The sequence below is a fragment of the Mustelus asterias genome, chromosome 26, assembly GCF_964213995.1.
Source record: "Mustelus asterias chromosome 26, sMusAst1.hap1.1, whole genome shotgun sequence".
NCBI lineage: Eukaryota > Metazoa > Chordata > Chondrichthyes > Carcharhiniformes > Triakidae > Mustelus > Mustelus asterias.
In genome coordinates this window covers 27,023,338-27,038,895 of record NC_135826.1, presented here as the reverse complement: position 1 = coordinate 27,038,895, position 15,558 = coordinate 27,023,338, and the positions used below count along the sequence as shown (strand labels likewise).

General features: G+C 45.7%; 1 long non-coding RNA gene across 1 annotated transcript in view; it reads right to left on the bottom strand.

Annotated features, from left to right (window-relative positions):
• Nucleotides 1-212: 212 nt before the first annotated feature.
• Nucleotides 213-15,558, bottom strand: part of LOC144479530 (uncharacterized) — a 202,246-nt gene continuing 186,900 nt past the window's right edge. The window contains exon 4 of the long non-coding RNA XR_013495541.1: nt 213-387. This is a non-coding gene — a long non-coding RNA (uncharacterized LOC144479530). The remainder of the gene's footprint in view (nt 388-15,558) is intronic.

The following is a 15,558-nucleotide window of genomic DNA, read 5'->3' as shown; positions in this document are numbered from 1 at the left end:
TACTAGGATAAGCGATGCACTTTGCCAATTCTATATGGGTCTCCCTATTTATGCCTTTAGATTGTAAAGAATTAGTCAGACAGGTTTATTGAAAGTACTTCCAGGTGCACGAACACACACATGCACACACATGCACACCAATATGAATGGCAGGGTAAAGGAATAAGATTATAGGATCTTACAGTTCATGAACAATTAAACAAAGGGGATATGGTAAGCTGTTCCTTGCCTTGTCTCAATGTGCTGATTCCACGTTGTTGCCACTTTATTCAGCTGTCTTCCTTGTGTGGCATGGAGCAGATTTCCATGGCTTTTCCAAAAAGCTCTCGATTCTCAGTAGATTTCTCTTCTCAGGATAGTTATTTTCAAAAACTAGGCACAGCACTCCTGAGAGAGAGGGGGAGGCACAGCAGTCACACAGCTTCAACACAGTACAGCATTGCATTTTGTTCTCACTCCCTCTTGGTTAGGGGTCCTTATAGTTCCTTGTTGTCTGTATATTCCAGAGTAATTCTATTCATGCAGTTATTGTTTAAGAACAGACAATTGCATTTTGATGTCTCACCTCAGAGGCATTTGAAAAGTCTGAGGGTGGTGTGAACCAACAGGGGATAGGGTCTTTCATGCCGCCTAAGGGGATTTAGTTATTGTGTTTTTCATCCGACTTACATAGAAACATAGAAAACTGGAGCAGGAGGAGGCCATTCGGCCCTTTGAGCTTGCTCTGCCGTTCATTATGATCATAGTTGGCCATCCAACTCAATAGCCTGATCCTGCCTTCCTCAATATCATTTGATCCCCTTTGCCTCTAGTGCTATATCCAACTGCCTCTTGAAAACATTCAATGTTTTGGCCTCAACTACTTTCTGTGGCAGCAAATTCCACAGGCTGACCACTCTCTGGGTGAAGACATTTCTCATTTCTGTACTAAACTGTCTCCCTGTATCACCAGACTGTGACCCCTGATTCTGGACACCCCATCAGGAACATCCTCCCTGCATCCACACTGCCAAGTCCTGTTAGAATTTTATGGAATTTGATGAAATGCGAAACTGCAGTCATCATCACTAGAGTCCCAGTTTTTAAAAAATCCAGCCAGAAAAGGAAAAACTAGAAACTGTATCTTTAAAAGTATATCCTCATAACACATAGCGTCTTCTGCAGCCGCTAACTTCGCTAAATTGGCAGTGCCCCTGGATTCCTCTGAGCTCCAGTCTCCCAGCTGCACTGGGCTATAAATGGCTCCCAAAACATCTCAGAGCTCTAACTGTGTCAGGCATGGAACCAGTAACCTACAGCAGCCTTTCCAGCTTCCCAGGACTTCTCCTGGGCCCTAACTGGACTGAATGGTACCCAAGGTTTTCCTGAGCCCTAACTGGCTGGCGCCTGTTAACAGTAGCTCCTTTACAGCACACGGCCTTTTCCACTGCAGTGTAACACTCAGATTAAATGAAAACCAGAGAACCTTCTTAAGCTCCCCACATCCCCATGGCAAGGTAGCCTTAAGGCTCATCATAGTCTTGCTTTGAAACCAGTGGCTGTCTGCTGTCAGCTTTCCACACTCTGATGTTCAGAAATGGCTTCTCTTTAAACTTCTTTTGTCCTGGCAGATCCCAACATCTCGATCTTCCACAGCTGGCCGCAGCCCCCAATCTAAGCTTCACAAATCTGTTAGAGCTACTTGGTCCTTCCAACAGCCACCAGTCCAGCAGGCCCCAATAAATGTGGTGTTCCAACTCTCGCACTGTTCCCTTTTAATGACTCCAACATGGTGGCATTAGCATGTAGTTACATATAGTGATAGGAGCGCTTTACACTGGCCAGTCACATCCTGTCCGCTCACGTACTACATGTTTCATTTTGCACTTAAGCAGAGACTGGTTGTATCACTGCACCACAACGTATGACAGAGTGACAAACGTAGGTCCTGACCAGTAATACAAAAGCAATTCCAATTGCCCTAAAACATTGCCTCACCCCCAGCTCCCCAGCACCTCAATCCTGAGGATACTGAACCAACAAATTCTGATAGCCAGGGATCTACTGTAATTATGGGTGGTTGTATCAAGCTTGGTATGGCTCCAAAGGGTCGTGAACGTAGCCCAGTCCATCACACAAACCAGCCTCCCATCCATCCACACTTCTCGCTGCCTCGGAAAAGCAGTCAACATAATCAAGGACCTACGCACTCCTACGCACGGGTGGCACGGTAGCACAGTGTTTAGCACTGCTGCTTCACAGCACCAGGGACCTGGGTTCGATTCCCAGCTTGTGTCACTGTCCGTGTGGAGTTTGCACATTCTCCTCATGTCTGCGTGAGTTTCCTCCGGGTGCTCCGGTTTCCTCCCACAGTCCAAAGATGTGTGGGTTAGGTTGATTGGCCATGCTGAAAATTGCCCCTTAGCGTCCTGAGATGTATAGGTTGGAGGAATTAGTGGGTAAATATGTAGGGATATGGGGGTAGGGCCTGGGTGGGATTGTAGTCGGTGCAGACTCGATGGGCCAAATGGCCTCTTTCTGCACTGTAGGGTATCTATGATACATCTATCTATGATACATCTCTCCCACCTTCTTCCATCGGGAAAAAGATACAAAAGTCTGAGGTCATCTCCCAACCGACTCAAGAACAGCTTCTTCCCTACTGCCATCAGGCCTTTAGATTGTATACTCTGCCAGAATAGTGAGAGAGAAGGACCACCATGAAGGTTACCAGATCCACTATCAGTTTTTCCGCTTTGTATCAACCAGTGAGAGGATGTTTTATCAGGTTTGGATAGATTACTGTCCTGGTTACTGCATTGACTCCCCTTTGCGAACTGACACTTATCCGTTACACATTGACTTTAAATGGACCTACCTTATATTAAGTTGATCTTTCTCTACACCCTAGCTATGACTGTAACACTACATTCTGCACGCTCTCCGTTCCTTCTCTATGAACGATATGCTTTGTCTATACAGCGCGTAAGAAACAATACTTTTCACTGTATCCCAATAAATGTGACAATAATAAATCAAATCAAAATGTACAAGATAATGGAAACAAAACCCATGTGATAAGTAAACTATGGATAGAATAGATAGAAACTATGGCAGAAATAGTTAAAGGTGAAGTTGAAAGAGACGTGGACGTGATTAATACAAGATTTAACACGTCACAACACTGAGCAGCAGCAAGAAACAAAGCATATCGAGTGTTATAGAAGTTGGAAGATAAAACAAAGCAGTCTGAAGAATTTTAGCCTTGAAAAGATGTAACAGGGAGGAGACCTTACATAAACACGCAAACTGATTATACAGCAGCGACATAATATTAAAAAAGCCTTGCATTCTTGCAATTCAAAAACCTGTTGTTGCAAATTCTGAGCATCATTCATGTCAAGCTGTTCTGTCAGTTTTACTGGGTGAAGGATAACGTGCGTTGTGGTTTCAGGTGCTGTCTGATAAATAAAGTTAAAGTAAAGTTTATTTATTAGTGTCACAAGTAGGCTTACATTAACACTGCAATGAAGTTACTGTGTAACTTCCCCTAGTCGCCACACTCTGGCGCCTGTTCAGGTACACTGAGGGAGAATTTAGCGTGGCCAATGAACCTAACCAGCACATCTTTCGGACTGTGGGAGGAAACTGGAGTACCTGGAGGAAACCCACACAGGCACGGGGAGAACGTACAAACGCCACACAGACAGCCACCCGAGGCCGGAATCGAACCCGGGTCTCTGGTGTTGTGAGGCAACAGTGCTGACCACTGTGCCACCGTGCGGCTTTGTAGCTTGAGGTTCTGAAATCTCCCAACTCTGAAAAAATAAATAAACTATGAAGAAAGAACCAGAGACAACTTACAGAGAGATGAGACGATTATTTTAGGGTAAGGCCAATATGAAAACACTAGGCATAGGCTAAAACAGACAAAGATAATGGGCACTTTACAGCCTTCCGGACTGAACATTGAGTTCAACAACTCCAGAGCATGAACTCCCCCTTTCAGCTTCACCCCCTTTCCATTTATTTTCCGATTTTCTTTGCTTTCAGCTCTGACGAAGGGTCATTCAGACTCGAAACATTGGCTCTATTCTCTCTCCACAGATGCTGTCAGACCTGCTGAGATTTTCCAGCATTTTCTGTTTTTGTGTCAAAGATAATCTGGTTCAGATGACAAGGAAAGGTTCTCCTTGCGAAGAAAGTTGAACGTTTGAACATTCTGGACAGGGGTTGTGGAGACAAAAACCTGAGATTCTTCAGGTGATGTGATTGACGGGAGGGTCTAAGAGTATTTTCTATTCTGGATTGAAGAACTAGGATGGTCCAAATGGTTTTGTTCATCTGTTTTCCTGCAATCTTGTGGCCAAAGACAACCTACAACTGGCATATAGGCCGGAATTTTCTGGCTGTTCATGCCGGCGGGGTCTTCTGGTCCTGCTGATGGTGCATCCTTGCCGCGTGTTTCCTGGCAGTATGGGGTGCAGTCAATAGAAAATCTCATTGACACAACGGGACCAGAGGGTCATGCAGCTGCTTCCCACTGTGAAAAACCGGCTATGGGGAGGCTAAAAAATCCCTCTCCATACAATACTGCTTGAACCCTATTTGTACACGCATGCGCACATGCATGTACATGTACACAAGCACACGTGCACACACTTGCATTAATGCACACACACACGCTCTCCAGCAGAGGTCACTGGACAGCAATCAGGATGGCAAACTCTGTCGTGATTGGTTGCTGCCTCAGACTAAATTTTGGAACATTCCAACCAATGTCCTGACTGGGATCAGTTAACTCGGAACTGAGCAGTGACACGGATTTGACACGTAAACACTGAATCGCTGGGTGAACCTGATGATTGTACAGCTCGATGTTCAGGACTGGAACTAACCATAAAGGAGAAATCGTGCAGAATGAAAATTTAAAGTCAGTTTTTATTTTTGTGTTGAATTTTACAACAAATAAATAAACAGATTCAAAATTGGTTCATTTGTAGGAGACAGAGGGCGATGACAGAAGGCTGCTTTAGTGACTGGAAGCCAGTGTCCAGTGGCGAACTACAGGGATCTGTGCTGGGTCCCCTATTATTCAACATTTACATAAACGACATTGATGACTATGTGGGGGGTAGGATTAGTAAGTTTGAGGGTGACACAAAGATTGGCCGGGTGGTTAGCAGTGAGGCTGAATGTCTTGGGCTACAAGAAGATATAGACAGAATGGTCAAATGGGAAGATAAGTGGCAGATAGAATTTAACCCTGAAAAGTGTGGGATGATACACATTGGAAGGAGTAATTTGACAAGAAAGTACTCAATGAATGGCAGGACACTAGGAATTTCTGTAGAACAAAGGGACCTTGGCGTGTTTGTCCACAGATCACTGAAGGCAGAAGGACATGTTAGTAGTGTGGTGAAAAAGGCATATGGGACACTTGCCTTTATCAATCGAGGCATAGATTACAAAAGCAGAGAAGTCATGCTGGAGTTGTATAGAACGTTAGTGAGGCCACAGCTGGAGCACTGTGTGCACTTCTGGTCACCACATTATAGGAAGGATGTGATTGCACTGGAAGGGATGCAGAGGAGATTCACCAGGATGCTGCCTGGGAGGAACATTTAAGTTATAAAGAGAAGTTGGATAGGCTTGGGTTGTTTTCATTGGAGCAGAGAAGACTGAGGGGTGACCTGATTGAGGTGTACAAGAATATATGGAATATGGACAGATTAGTAAGGAGCAGCTATACCCCTTAATTGAAGGGTCAGTCATGAGGGAACATAGGTTCAAGGTGAGGGGCAGGAGGTTTAGGGGGGATGAGAGAAAAAACCTTTTTACCCAGAGGGTGGTGACGGTCTGGAATGCGCTGCCTGGAGGGGTGATAGAGGCGGGTTGCCTCACATCCTTTAAAAAGTATCTGGATGAGTAGCTGGTATGTCATAACATTCAAGGCCAGGGGCCAAGTGCTGGTAGATGGGATTAGGTGGGAGGTCAGGTGTCGGCGCAGACACCGTTGATGGGCCAAAGGGCTTCTTCTGCACTGTATGATTCGATGATCTCTAACAAAACTCTAAAATATCCGCAGTAAGCTAACTTCGCATCAAACACCAAGAGAAAAAGTTAAAGCATGAAAGATTCCCTTTTAAAGAGAAGTATTTTATCTGTTGCAGTGGGAACATAGTTACCTGATTTACAGAGCGCTGTACTTTTAATGAAACACAACACCAACAATGAATCGTAATGGAAAACAGACAAGTGCGTAGAAATATATTCCCGAACATGCTAAAGGAGATCATTCTTTATTCATTCCTCTCCTGATGTTCTGGCATCTCACCAAATGGACATTCATTGTTAGGTGTCTCTGGGCTATTGAAACATGAATCCCGTGCAATTGATTGCAATTCCAAATTTATAATTGCCTGGAGTCACTTGGAGCAACAACTTGGGAAACTTGCACAAAACAACAGCCATTATCATTAACCTCTTGTTGCAGAGGATCCATGTCATTGTGTTATGAGGTGGAGGTTGATCCCCTTCTGAGAACTAACACCTAACCACTCAAAGAGGAGTACCTCACCAAACAATCTGTAAAAAGTGAGTGTAAAGTGGTACAATCTGCTCTTCAGCAACTTTTAATGGTCAAATCAAAATAACTCCCTGATACTCTCACTAAAATCAACAAGTAACAATTTATTTATCTAACTAACAGTGAGCGCATTAACTAAACTATTTACAAACCAAATAAAACAAGATTCTAATGGAATGCTGTTCCAACAAATACACTTCCCACTCATTATCTAAAATAGAATTTTAGTCACTCTCTAAATTACAACCAGGTTTTGTGTCTTCCGGAATATTCTGTGCCTTCTCTGTTGATTCTTCTTTCTTCTTTGGTACCTAGATGAAACTTTGAGCTAATAGCTGTGAGCTGTGGCAGATGACAGTTGCTCTCCCTGCTCGTCCCACTTCCTCCTTCCTTTTATCCCTGCGATGACACATCAATATTCCCCACAATAGGATTGGTCCCAAGTTGCTAAAACAATCAGATTTAAATTTAATCTTGGTGTCGAAGTGCCTAATTCAAATTGATTGGCTGAATTTTTAAAAAATTAAAAGTCTGAAAGCCTGTTGCCTTGGTGACACTGCTGCTTGGCCTTTCAATACAAATGTTTCATTTTGAGCGCTCCATATGTACTTGCATTTCTTTTAACTTTCTAAGCACAGAAAATGCACCACCTTTTAAAGGGACCATGCAATGCTTTCTCCCCTAGCATTTTACAATGTTACAAACATCAATCTACAATTACTCTACTCAACTTCGCAACAATTGTAAACCTAATGACGCTGGCACTATGACAAAGCACTCGTACCTCTGTGAGCCATGACAGTGAGAGCTGGCAAGCTATGCAGCTGTAAAAGGCATCACAATCCATGCTCAAACTTGTCCTCACCCAAACCTCCGCATATGTAAATTGTTCAGTGGGGTGACTGGGTTGCAAACTGCAGTGGGAACTTTGACTTACTTACTCCTCCAAGATGCAATGGAATCTGTTGTGGCAACTCTGCAATGAACCAGTCCAAAGACAGCAACAGGACAGAAGAAGAGTCGATCCTGAGAATGTGCTGCTCTGGTTAACTCAGTTCCAGGATAAACTCCCTGCAGAACACAGATTCACATTACATAAGAACATAAGAACTAGGAGCAGGAGTAGGCCATCGGGCCCCTCGAGCCTGCTGCGCCATGGCTGATCTTTTTGTGGACTCAGCTCCACTTACTTGCCCACTCACCATAACCCTTAATTCCTTTCCTGTTCAAAAATTTATCTATCCTTGCCTTAAAAACATTCAATGAGATAGCCTCAACTGCTTCACTGGGCAGAGAATTCCACAGATTCACAACCCTTTGTGTGAAGAAGTTCCTCCTCAACTCAGTTCTAAATCTGCTTCCTCTTATTTTGAGGCTATGCCCCCTAATTCTAGTTTCACTCGCCAGTGGAAACAACTTCCCTGCTTCTATCTTATCTATTCCCTTCATAAGCTTATATGTTTCTATAAGATCTCCCCCCATTCTTCTGAATTCCAATGAGTATAGCCCCAGTCTACTCAGTCTCTCCTCATAAACCAACCCTCTCAACTCTGGAATCAATTACAGACAGTAAATATGCAAATAAACAAACATGGACATACTCTCTTCCACCTTCTTCACTTGAGAAAAAAATACAACAGTCTGAGGTCATGTACTAACCAACTCAAGAACAGCTTCTCCCCTGCTGCCATCAGTCTCTTGAATGGAACTACCTCGCATTAAGTTGATCTTTCTCTACACCCTAGCTATGACTGTAACACTACATTTTGCACTCTCTCCTTTACTTTTCTATGAACGGTATGCTTTGTCTGTATAGCGCGCAAGAAACAATACTTTTCACTGTATAGTAATATATATGACAATAATAAATCAAATCAAAATCAAAAAAAATCTTATGACTTAAAAAACTTTATTTGTATCCCACTTAGGAGCATATAGGAATGTAGGACTTGGGAACAGAAGCGCCATTTGACAGGATCATGGCTGATGTGATTGTGGTCTCAATTCCACTTTCCTGTCTGTTCCCCATAATTCTTGACACCCTTGTTTATTAAAAATCTAACTCAGTCTTGAATAAATTCAATGACCCAGCCTCCACTGCTTTCTGCGGTGGGGAATTCCACAAATTAATGATCCTCTGGGAGAAAAAGATTCTCCTCATCTCTGTCTTAAAATGGAGATCTCTTATTCTTAAACTGTACCCCCAAGTTCTAGTCTTCCCCTCAAGCGAAAATATCCTTCCCGTATCCACCCTATCAGATCCCCTCAGGATTGTAGATGTTTCAATAAGATCACCTCTCATTCTTCTAAACTCCAAAGGGTTATAGGCCCAACTGTTCAACCCTTCTTCATAAGATAACCCTACCCCTCATGGGTGGCTCAGTGGCACAGTGGTTAGCACTGCTGCCTCACAGCTCCAGGGACCGGGTTCAATTCTGGTTTTGGGTCACTGTGTGGAGTTTGCACATTCCCTCCCACTAAGAATACTGCCTGCTCGCAACAGCTCAGAACTTTTGGAGTTATCGCAGTATATTGTCATCTGCTGTTGATTGTGGGGGTTCCATTCCCATGAAATCTCGTAAAGGGCGAAATCGCGAAGGGTGAATTTACGCATGTGCAGAGACAGTGCACGCTCAGTGCCCACTTTCTACGTGGGAAGGACATGGGAAAGGTGAGAGTTGAACAGTCTAACATTAGAGTCTAAATCACGGATGAGCAAAGTTTAGGGGCCACAAATCGCGATTTGGTGAACACACACATTCACGCGGGTAAACAAATTTGCGATGGAGGGGGTCGCGAATGACGGGAGTCAACTGTAACTTTTAATGTGGGCGGCACAGTAGCACAGTGGTTAGCACTGCTGCTTCACAGCTCCAGGGACCCGGGTTCGATTCCCGGCTTGGGTCACTGTCTGTGTGGAATTTGCACATTCTCCTCGTGTCTGCGTGGGTTTCCTCCGGGTGCTCCGGTTTCCTCCCACGGTCCAAAGATGTGCGGGTTAGGTTGATTGGCCATGCTAAAATTGCCCCTTAGTGTCCTGGGATGTGTGGATTAGCGGGTAAAATATGTAGGGATATGGGGGTAAGGCCTGGGTGGGATTGTGGTCGGTGCAGACTCGATGGGCCGAATGGCCTCTTTCTGTACTGTAAGGTTTCTATGATTTCTTCTATGATAATCAGTCCAGAATTACAAATGTGTTATCATGTTCAAACTGAGTTTAGAAAACTTACATACGTCTGAGGAAGGCTGAAGGCTGTTTACTGCTGTAGAATTCACTAACTTGATGTTTTCTTCATTTATTTTCTTCTATCCCCTTTCAACCTCTGCCAGGATAATGAGAGAGAAGAACCACTGTGAAGGTCACCAGATCCACTATCAGTTTTTCCACTTTGTATCAACCAGCGAGAGGATGTTTTATCAGGTTTGGATAGATTACTGTCCTGGTTACTGCATTGACTCCCCTTTGCAAACTGACACTTACATTGACTTTAAATGGACCTACCTTATGTTAAGTTGATCTTTCTCTGCACCTTAGCTACGACTGTAACATTACATTCTGCACCCTCTCCTTTCCTTCTCTATGTACAGTGTGCTTTGTCTGAATAGCACGCAAGAAACAATACTTTTTGCTGTGTCCCAATACATGTCAGTGCAGGCTTGGAGGACCAAAGGGCCTGTTCTTCAGCTGTAATTTTCTTTGTTCTTTACATGACAATAATAAATCAAACAAAACCTTACGAGGGGAAGAGAAGTAGAGTTTTGGCAGCAACTCACAGTTTCAGAATACAATATAGTTAAATGAGTTCTTCTAGATATGGCACCTCATGATGTCAAAACATCTCAAAGAGCTTTTGCCACACCTTACACATCTTTTGGAGAATAATGTCTGTTGTAGGAGGAAGTACATTGAATAAATGTCCTATGATGTTACATGACATTCCGAGTGTGTGCCAGCTTCTCGGGTAAACAAACAAATGAGCAACAATCAAATGTGTGCGAATGTTTTAAAGACAGCCTTCGCCACTTTGTTTCTGACCATTTGGCTATACTGACTGAGAAAGTTCATTGAAGACCGTATCACCCTCCTGTGCATCTGAAGCAAGCTGTGTCAGAAAATAAGGCCAAAGTGAAGGGTTAGGAGAATGTTATGAGGGCGGCACGGCGGCACAGTGGTCAGAACTGCTGCCTCACAGCGCCAGGGACCCGGGTGCGATTCACAGCTTGGGTCACTGTCTGTGCAGAGTCTGCACGTTCTCCCCGTGTCCGCATGGGTTTCCTCCGGGTGCTCCAGTTTCCTCCCACAGTCAAAAAGACATGCTGGTTAGGTGCATTGGCCATGCTAAATTCTCCCTCAGTGTTACCCGAACAGGCGCCAGAGTGTGGAGACTAGGGGATTTTCACAGTAACTTCATTGCAGTGTTAATGTAAGCCTTTTTGTGACACTAATAAATAAACTTTAAAACTATAAAGAGATATTTTCCCACAAATAAGACCTTAAATCAGTTAAAAAGTATTTGTTTTTGTAAAAGGACAAAGGAAGATTTTTTTGGTCAGCTTTGTGTCTTACACAGGTGGAAACTCATGCACAATGTGGAACATATCTTGTCTCAAACCATGAACATATCTCACTCTGGGTCCAGAGACCTTGAGAACAGGTTGGCGGTGCAAACACTTAGGAACCCTAAGGGGGAAGGGGTGCTGGTGGGGAGGGAGGGAGGGGCAACCGCAGTTTAACCAGTTAACATCACATCGTTTATCAGAGTATGACTAAACTCCCCACAGTCTGTGGAGAGAGGTGTATCCATCCATCTGGACAGGGGTTAGAATCTCCTCGTGTACATCATAGTGAACAGCACCTCCCATATCCATGCCCTCCATATCTAGAAGGGCAGGAGACACCATCACGTCCAAGTGACATATCATCCTGGCTTGGACACATAGAAACATGGGACTGTATTTAATGCAGGCAGCAGGGGGGGCAGGGGGGTGGGGGGGGGTGGGGGTAGGGGGGGGGAGGGGGGTCTTGTCCACTGGCTGGAGAGCTATGAAGAGCCCCGTGTCGCATTGTTTGAGGAAGGTCATCAGTATGAAGCACCTAGTGACCAGTCGTGGGCCTTGGGCATTTCCTAGGGCAAGGACTCCGGAGTAAAAATCCCACTTCACCCCCTTTCCACACCCGCCCCCCCCCCCCCCGAGGGTCTCCTGACAATCAGATGCTGGCAGCTGTACAGGCAGCGCCAATGGGAATGGTGGCAACTTCGGTAAAGCACACAGAGAGAGCCCTAGGATCAGCATGGGAGCCAGGCCACTGATAGATGAAAGCAGCAGGATGGAGATGTCGGGTGGGGTGGGGGCATCACAATGGTGGGTTAATAAAAAATGGCCCTCCCTGCCTGAGGCCGGGTCCTTCGATCAGGCACTGGGTGCTTTGGAACAAAGGACTTGCCTGGGAGTCCACAAGCAACCCTGGCAAGGTTTGCTTTGGCTGCCCCATCCATCCACCACTGGTTAAATGGCAGCAGAGGTGGAATGAGGCCCTTTGGTGGACATTAATTACCCAGTTGAGGACCTCAATTGGTGGCAGGATGGGAGTGCCCTCCACGAACATTCCCATGGGGGCAGAAGCCCAGAGATGGCGGGATCTGCCACCCATCAAATGCCTCTCTGACTCAAACTTGCCCTTGGGGAGGGCATTAAATTCCACTAATAGAAAGAACCGCTGCTCAGGAGGAGGTCATTCCTTCATTACTGCTTGGTAAAATTCCTGGATTCCTCACCTGGCAGCATTGGAGGAATACTATATCGATAAAACGGTCCAGAATCTTCTCGAGGATGACCAGATAGCGGCAGTAAGCAGCCTTGCCAGTAACCTGAGAGTACAATAAATAAAAATGGCAGCCATGCTCCCACTACAATATCCCTTTGCCTATTGGAAATGTCACCGTCTCTAAGAGATGCACCAACTCCAACCTCTTTAGGTACTTACCTCAGAGCCTTCAGAGGCAGCAGAACTAACACCTCAGCTAATTTACAATTTGGCCAAGAAAGGGTTGTAAAGTAATGGGAAAGCTGAACAGTCCCAAGCTGCTCCCATTGCTAATGGGGAGATTTTGAGCATGAGTCAGGGTTATACTTGTCCGTATTTGTGACAAAGTTGCAAGTCTACTGACGGCAGCAGTTTAAATGAAGGTGTTTTGGTATCAAATGCACTGAAGCATTCTGCAAAGTCTCTGATCTTAGATCACAAACTGGTTTTACTGACTCATGTTGGTTCATGTATTGTTATCGCAATCTCAATACAAAATGCCTCTTTCTGCACAGAAAAGCATGCCATGTTTAATTTGTGTTCGGAACGTCCTTTCCACAGGCTTTCGCTTCTCCCCCCATTTCTAACGCACTCCGACAGTGAGAGAGAAACTTGCTTATGTTTTGTAATCTAGAAGCACAAGGAAGTGCCTGCTGTTACTGATCTCAATGCGCTCCAGTCTCTGGCCTTGCGCAAGATACATTAACCATGTGTGAGCCCCACATAATTGCTAATACTGAAGATGAGAAATGAACTGTTTATAACACTCATGCTAATGCGCCAGAGCACAGTGAATTAGCCTGAGCAGTGCGGTGGTACAGTGGTTAGCACTGCTGCCTCACAGCGCTGGGGAACCGGGTTCAATTCCCCGCCTAGGGTGACTGTCTGTGTGGAATTTGTACATTCTCCCCGTGTCTGCGTGGGTTTCCTCCAGGTGCTCCAGTTTCCCTCCCACGGTCCAAAGATGTGCGGGTTAGGTGGATTGGCCATGCTAAATTGCCCCTTAGTGTCCCAAGGTTAGGGGGATTATGGGGGTAAATATGTGGGGTTATGAGAATAAGGCCTGGGAAAGATGCTCTGTTTGAGAGTCAGTCAAAAGGCCTTCTTCTGCTCTGTGGGGATTCTATGGTAACTCAGCCAACTGTGGTGCGGGTAAAACTCAAAGCTCATCTGCAGCTGGATGATGAGTGTTTAAGTTCTCTGTGTGCCATTGTTTTAAAACAAAGAAAGACTTGCATTTATACAGCGCCTTTCATAACCACAGGACATCCTAAAGTGCTTTACAGCCAATGAAGTAGTTCTGAAGTGCAGTGACTGTTGTAATAGTAAATGATGGTGCGACTGTACAGCATGCATACACTCAGTGAGACATTGCATGGGGGTTTAACTCCCAAGAAACTGGTGCGCTTGAGCAATTCCTCTTCATCCTTCAGGTACCAGGCTCTAAGAGGGCATTGAGGGCCATGTGCTTCCAATAGATGAGCCCATTATGCTTCACAGATTATTACAGTGATTTACCATTGCCCACAGCATGGATGACCGGAAAACTCTCTCTTTTACCGCCTGCCATCAGCCACGTAGAACCACAGAATCTCTACAGTGCAGAAAGAGGCCATTCGGCCCATCGAGATGCTCTTGGGCTCTCTCCAAAAGAGCATCCCACCCAGGCCCTTCCCTCTGCCCTATCCTCATAACCATGTACATTTACCACGGCCAATCCGCCTAACCTGCACACCTTTGGAGTGTGGGAGGAAACCAAAGTATCCGGAGGAAACCACGCAGGCACGGGGAGAATGTGAAAACTCCACACAGACAGTGATTCAAGCCGGGAATTGAACCCGGGTCCCTGGTGCTGTGAAGCAGCAGTGCTAACCACTGAGCAATCCCCACTGAAAGGATTTATAGGCTGATAATCACCCTGTGTAGCCACATTGTGGAAACACCTTCCATGACCATCAAGTCCTGAAGTGGGACTTGAACTCAGAGCTTCTGGTCCAGAAGTAGAGATGTTACCCACTATCCACATCCACAAGCATCCACTCCCTCCACCACCGACGCTCAGTAGCAGCAGTGTGTACTATCTACAAGATGCACTGCAGAAATTCACCAAAGGTCCTTAGACAGCACCTTCCAAACCCACGACCACTTCCATCTAGAAGAACAAGGGCAGCAGATACACGGGGACACCACCACCTGCATGTTCCCCTCCAAGCCACTCACCCATCCTGACTTGGAAATATATCACCGTTCCTTCGCAGTCGCTGGGTCAAAATCCTGGAATTCCCTCCCTAACAGCATTGTGAGTCAACCCACAGCACGTGGACCGCAGTGTGGAAGGCAGCTCACTACCACCTTCTCAAGGGCAATTAGGGATGGGCAATAAATGCTGATAAGCCAGTGAAGCCCATGTCCCACGAATGAGTGAAACAAAACCCCCATACACCCACCGAGGCCTCCAAATCCCCCTCTCCCCCTGCCCCTGCACTGCCTGAGGATTATGAGCACACCTTAACCCGCTCACCAGGATTGCTACCCGCCTTCCCCCTGCATCCCTATGGACACTTTTCCTCTCCATGAAATTGAGAGCCTCCTCCCCCAACATTGACTCCCCTCCCTTCCTGGGATCAACTCCCTTCCCTCTATCCAAATCAAATCCTCTTTCCCCCCACCCTGCGCACCATACACCTCCCCCCAAACCCCCCCCCACCTCCACCACCCCCATTCCATGCCCCCAAGACCATCCTCCCCCACCCTGGGCAAGGATCCATTCTATTCTGCAGCCTCCAGCAAGGGTCGCCGTTGGGCTGGAAGGCCAGTCTATCAAGTGTCTTAATGAGAGAGGTAGAAATCGGTGACATTACACTGACGCTGTAACTCCACAACACGCGGGGTATTCCTAACCACTGGCTTCCCCACAGCTTACCAATTCAAGTCCCCCAAACTCACCACGCTTCCTGGGACAGGCAGGATGGGGGTCAGTCAGGAAAGTTAAAGTCCAGGCCATTATGTTAATATCAGCTTTTACTGAGAGAGACAGTTAAGGGCACGGCGGGGGGGAGAGAGAAAGTAGAGAAAGATGTGAGTACCAGACTTGGCCAAGAGGGAACCTGAGGGAATGTTTGTTCCATTGGACTAGGGGAAGGCGAGGAAGCTGATTGGATAGTCTGAATCTTGGTGACAGAAA